Raw genomic sequence first — 6000 nt, forward strand, 5'->3', positions numbered from 1 at the left:
TTTATTATGCTTTAACGTGTTTTTAATTTTCTTATCTTTTACAGGTCCTCAGACGGCCCAGATGACAACGCCTCACCGGATTCGACAACCACAGACGAACTCGCCGAAAAACTTAAGGTAAGTTGCTCTCAAGAACTCGACCGAGAGTGGCTGCCCGAATGCACGCATGCTGCATCTCTTGCGGTAGGTTTTCAACGGACTGCATTCACGAATTGATTTTGCGCTCACGTTTTCCGTTTTTGCTTTCAGCGAAGTGTTTTGTTTCTCTCGTGTGTGTACGAATCTTAGTGTTTCGTTGTGCATCCGGGAATGTTTAAAATCATTTTTCATCTTGTATTGTTTCTTTTATTAGTTACTTGAGAATATTCCAGAGGGTGAGATTTATTTTACTGATATCTCGTGAATGTCGCTTCTCTCTTTAGAAAAGTGCATTATTCATGTATGTGGCTTCGTGAGACAATAAGTTCATATGGCTATGAAGGTTTATTTCAAATGAAAAATGCAAGAATAATCATATGCAACACGCCTAAATGAGTGGAAAGGTGAGAAACGGCGAACTAAACAACAAATAAACAAATATTCGTATTATCTTCTGAATGCTGTATGGTAATTTAGACGTTTATGAATAGTCAGGGTCCGTAGACCCTCAGAATACTGAATTCTTTTTAAAGGTGAGCATCGTAACATGTGCAAGAGGAAATCATTGCTTCGGTGTAGGTCGTGTTCCATTGTTCTCAGATATTTAGTGGGATTTTTTTTATTCCCTTTTCCATATTGTTGTAAATCAGATGTTTAAGTGATATGAATCGGCTATGTTTTTTACGACTCGATGAACATTTTGGTTTTTAAAGTTCCCTATTACATGGCATGGTTCTTTTGCAACTAAACTTTAACAAACTCGATAACTGATTTTACAGCGTTGAATAGGAATTGAATGGCATTTTAATTTCGAAAATAAATTCTTTGCAGGGAACTTTGACAGTGTTGAAATATTATGCTCTAGTCGAAACTATTTCCTCTATCATTGGTAAAGGGCATTCACACAGATGTATTACGCAACGCCGAGGGGAATTACGTAACGTTTCAAAGGAGTTTTCAGTTAAATACCTATAGTAAAAGGCGCTGGATAATTAACTTCATAAGGTTATTAGAAGTATAGTATAAATATTGTGTACTTTATAAGTGAGCAACTATGGCGTAGACTGTGTTCCGTATGATGCAATCACCGCACCCACCATCAAAAGAAGTGCATAGAAGGCCTCAGAGGTTAACATTTTCTTTGCTATAGTATTAGGCGGTGTGAAAACGCTGAAATGATTATTTTGCTTGGGGTTGATTGAGTGACCAAGAACTTCTATCTTGTTGTTTAAGGAAGAAATAGATCTTAAAATTCCCACCCACCCCCTCGCCAGCGGATGTGCAGGGGACATTTTTTTTTTCTTAACTCAAAAGTAAATGTGGATCCTTCGCCCGGAATTTGTTACTGAGCTTTATACAGAGACTTCCATTTACATTGAATATACTTGCTGGAAAGCAGTAGATCTTTATTAAATCAGGAAAGACATAAGTTTTGCAGAAATTGTTTTGTCTGTTTAGGCGAGTACTAGTTCGACCTTGCCTGGTTACTACATGTGTGGCCAGTGTTTGTTTGGTTTTTCCATAATCCTTTAATCCCCCAGCCTCTCTGGTCGTCCCACCCAACTACCTTCGTTCTGTTAGGTCACCCATCTCCACCCACTTCCACACAAACTTTTTCCACCACACACACACACACACACACATGCGGACACGCTTCCATCTCCTTTTAAATGGAAGAACTGATGGGTGTTTTCAGTGGAGTGGAGTTGTTGAGTGATTGTGTTTTTGCGTGAGGCATCCCCCCCGCAACCCCCCCGGCCCCAAACACCTGGGTCCGGCCATGCCTCAAGCTGTTTTGTCGGGGGTAGTCTGGCGTGAACACGGTCGCCCCAAAACATGACGGATATCCGAAAGGTACATGACCCCGGTGCACTTACATAACGTTCGACCTATAACGCCCCACCCCCTCCCTTTCAACTTTCGACCTTCGTCGTACCATTTTATTATCTAAAATTTAATATATGTTAGTTATCTTGAGCACTTTTGCACTACTATCTTTTTTTTTTCTTTTTCTTGGGAGCTTTTCTGTGTGGGTATCTGCTGTATTATACATCCAGGTTTATGCTTCAGTGCGTTTCTTGTGATGATTTAAAATGCTTTTTGCTTTTGTCTTAACATTTTGTGCTTTGTCAGCTGATATGATTGTCATGGGGTCTTATGAGTTTGTGTATTTACTACTCCTTTAGTTCGAACATTTCCTACAATGACCAACAGATGCTCAAGAGGATTACTTGTCTAGAGGTCAGCGATGAAGAGAAAGGAAATAAAGAGGTTAAATATTTAACTCAAAGGCAAAACGGCCAGTTTGCCCTGCCAGAGAGGACGAGTTATAAAATCATACGACATGACAATCGAAGTGTCCTCAAATTCCAAGAAGTGCGCCAGAGTTTTTCATCTCTTAAACTAAGAGGAATGTCGGAATACTCCTCAGTGGGAGGAGGCGGACTGAAGGTACAACTTGATTCACAGGCAACAGACGTTATTTTGACGAGACACGCGTGTTTGTTATTTCGTTGAAGAAATTTGGTTTAATTAAGGTATGAATTCCTTGGAATTTCGTTCAATTAAGTAACAAAGATATAAAAAGAATCCTCACGATAAACAGAAAAACTTTGGGAATAAAAAATTTAAATAATTAGATGCATGTATACATACATACCAGCGTAACAAAATTGTCATTAAGTAACTGAAATATGAACTTCACTAAAATTTAAAATGGTTTTAAATATGAAATTGCAGAGGTTGATTGACTGATTATTCTTACCCATATACTGGCGTCGCAGTACCAAAGGTCATTAGGAAAGGGTTAATCACGAATGAAATCAGATGGAGAAATATCGGGAACAAAGACCAGGAGGGGTTAAAAGGGTCCTGTTTCTCTGAAATAATTTTTGGCGTCGGCGAACGAGAAGATGATATTCCGAGACTTCGGCCATTTGTGAAAGTCACGTTCTTGTCTGTGAAAGATCTGAAAGGTGGGTAACTGATATAAATTTTAGGGTGGCGTTGTGGGTTAATAGTTACTGCTTACTGTGGCTCCTTTTCCTCGTTTCCTTCTGACGCGTTTTTATTCGGGGAGTGTGGGTGATTTTGTTTTATTCTTTCGTGTTTTTCGCGTTTGAAGTTCTGTTGAACCTTTTTTCAATTTTCTTGGTTAGAATGTTTTTGAACATTTTTCATCACTCTGATCTCTCTCTCTCTCTCTTTCTGCAGAGTATGCGTTCCTAAAAAAATCATGATTTTGTGATAAAAATGTTAAATGGTGGCCACCAGGTTAATATACATAAAGAGAGTAACTTCCATAAATTTTGGATGTCGTCATGTCTTGCCTAATGGCCATTGTGCCTTTTTCTCCGTTTGACTTGGTTTTAATGTATAAAGAATTATTGAACCGTTTTATGATTCCTTTTTTTGAAATGGTGAACCGTTATATTTAGCTTTTGGAAGGGTGGACTTTTGTATAAAGGTTATAACGTTCTTTGATTTCTATTTTGTTTACTGTATGCGTATTTTTTATTGCAGAGAATCTGCCTGCCAAAAATGTCTCGGGTATTAGTAGAAGATTTTTATTAATTCATCATAGGATAGAGTTCACTCTCGGCATTCGGTATCACGATCAGTGTATGTCGAAGTAATTTCTTAGCTTCTTAATAAATTGTTATCTGGTAAGTTACATGAGTACTTTTGTAATCAAGAATTCGTACGAAGAGGAATGTACTACTGAATGAATTATGGCTTAATAAATCATTGTCTGCTGGCGAGGTTGATTGTTTTATTTCTCTATAAATGGGAAATCTTTCAGTTGTCTCCTGTGTCATTTGTTACTGAATTTTATTTAGATGACGTATGGCAAGGTTTTGGAAACATGGTAGGAAAATTATTTCGTCATGTTTTTGTAAACAATTTATTTCCTTCAATGTGTTGAAGGATTATAAGTTATAGTATGTTATAAATTGAGAGCATGGATAAGGTAAACAGTTGGTTTTCAACCACTACGAAGAGTCCCGTGGTCATTATGGATGAATTACAAACGGCATCTTACTTTTAGCCAGTGGTTTTGGATTCTGCGAAATTTTAGGCCACTTCTTCGTAATTAGGAATGCACGGCTTGGAAGTGATGGATGCCATTGGACTCCACATCGTGCGTGCGTGATGGAGGAAGTGATATATCATAAGTTAGAGAAATTATAGACCTTCCTTCTTGGATGCAGATTGAAGGAGCGACTTCCAGAGATGGATATGTCAAAATTGAGAAATTTTTTTGTTTTAGTTATTCAAACACAACACGTGTGAGACGGGAATTACTGACTTTCGTTTTGTTGATGGCAGGGAATATTGACTTGCAAAAAGAATGTAAGATTCTTTTGTTTAGTTTTCTGAGGAATAAGTCGTCATTCTGACAAACAGACACAGGTCGAAACTAGCGTATGGTAGTAAAATGGATTCTTCAGTGCATTTAGTTTTAATGGGAAAATTATTATTATTATTATTATTATTGTTGTTGTTGTTGTTGTTGTTGATGTTCAAACTAGGGGAACGTTTAATAGGAACATGACACAAAGGCCACAACTTGCACATAAAGCCTATATATATAGAATAGGATGCCAGTAGGGTAGTAAATACATATACATAACAGTAAGGATAAATCAACATTCAAATAAGTACGTACCCCATGCCTGAACAACAATAAAAGCATGAAAAACTAAGGCACTATTTCCCATCTCTTGAAAATATCATCACAACATCTGCCGATTTTAAATTCTGTTCTGGGCAAAATGAGGACAAGTGAGCCTGTCTAAAATTTTCTAGTGTTTATTTTCCTTCTCTTATTTTAAACTCATATAAAATTATCAGTCAGTCGATAAAAGGCTTGCGTTTGGTGTGAGTGACAGTGGGTCACAGTGTCCCGAAAAACGGGGAAGAAAGATTGAGCAAGGATTACCAGAAAACCCAGGAAACCTGACGAAGCGCAAACCTTACCAGGACTAGCAAACATGCATACAGAAAATATGTATGAAAATTCGTAAAGTAACTAAGTCTACGGGCGTAACCAGCCTCGTTTCATGGTCAGAACCAGCTCCGTTTCAGGGAATCCCTTTTCACCCCCACCCCCATCGGAGTGGGGGAGGTAGAGGTAAGATGAAACGCCATTATAAATCATCTTAGGGGTCCCCATTATAACCCTGCCAAGTTTCATGCCCATCGGACCAGCCGGTTGGCCGTGATTGAATGACAGACGGACGGGCAGACATTACGCCCATTAAACTAAGATATGCTTTTTGAACGTTTTGCACGTAATTCTACAGGCAGTGTTACCTAGTCATCCATGTAATACCACATCCATTTGATTTATCACCTTGAAATACTGTTGGAAGTAAAATGCGTAAAACCATTGCTCACTAATGTTGAAAGAGGTTAAGGAATCTAGAGGTGTAATTGATATGGGCGATATTCAGAGATGACGGAAATAAATAATTAAAAAAGAATTTAAGAAGAAAAATGAGTAATCGAACTATATGCGTATGAACATCGCGTCAGGTCAGTTATTCTGAGTCGTATGACCTTCAGCCCTCATGGCAACTCAATTGCCGCTTCTGTCACCTACTAAGCTTCGCTGCAGTTTTAAGTACCTATGGGTACTCTGTAAACCACGGTCGTTATTATAAACTATATGTTGCACGGTTCCTTTTTATCCCCCCTGGAAAAACTAGAATATTAAGAAGGGAATGCATAAATGGAAACAAAGGAAAGGTGTACAGAGAATTTGTGTGAAAGTTATATTTTTTATTTTTATAAATCGAAAAAGGTATAGAGAACATTGACAGGAAAATTAGAACTTTATCTAAAATAGACGAGGGAAAA

The 6000-nt window shown here is 38.0% G+C and overlaps 1 long non-coding RNA gene across 2 annotated transcripts in view; it reads left to right on the forward strand.

Moving 5' to 3' along the window:
• The window catches only part of LOC135207647 (uncharacterized), a 359652-nt gene extending 359527 nt beyond the window's left edge, over window positions 1-125 (forward strand). For both annotated transcript variants that reach the window (XR_010313014.1, XR_010313015.1), the window contains one exon: window positions 45-125. This is a non-coding gene — a long non-coding RNA (uncharacterized LOC135207647). The remainder of the gene's footprint in view (window positions 1-44) is intronic.
• The last annotated feature ends 5875 nt before the right edge of the window (window positions 126-6000 follow it).

The sequence above is a fragment of the Macrobrachium nipponense genome, chromosome 34 (genome assembly GCF_015104395.2).
Source record: "Macrobrachium nipponense isolate FS-2020 chromosome 34, ASM1510439v2, whole genome shotgun sequence".
NCBI classification, from domain to species: Eukaryota; Metazoa; Arthropoda; class Malacostraca; order Decapoda; family Palaemonidae; genus Macrobrachium; species Macrobrachium nipponense.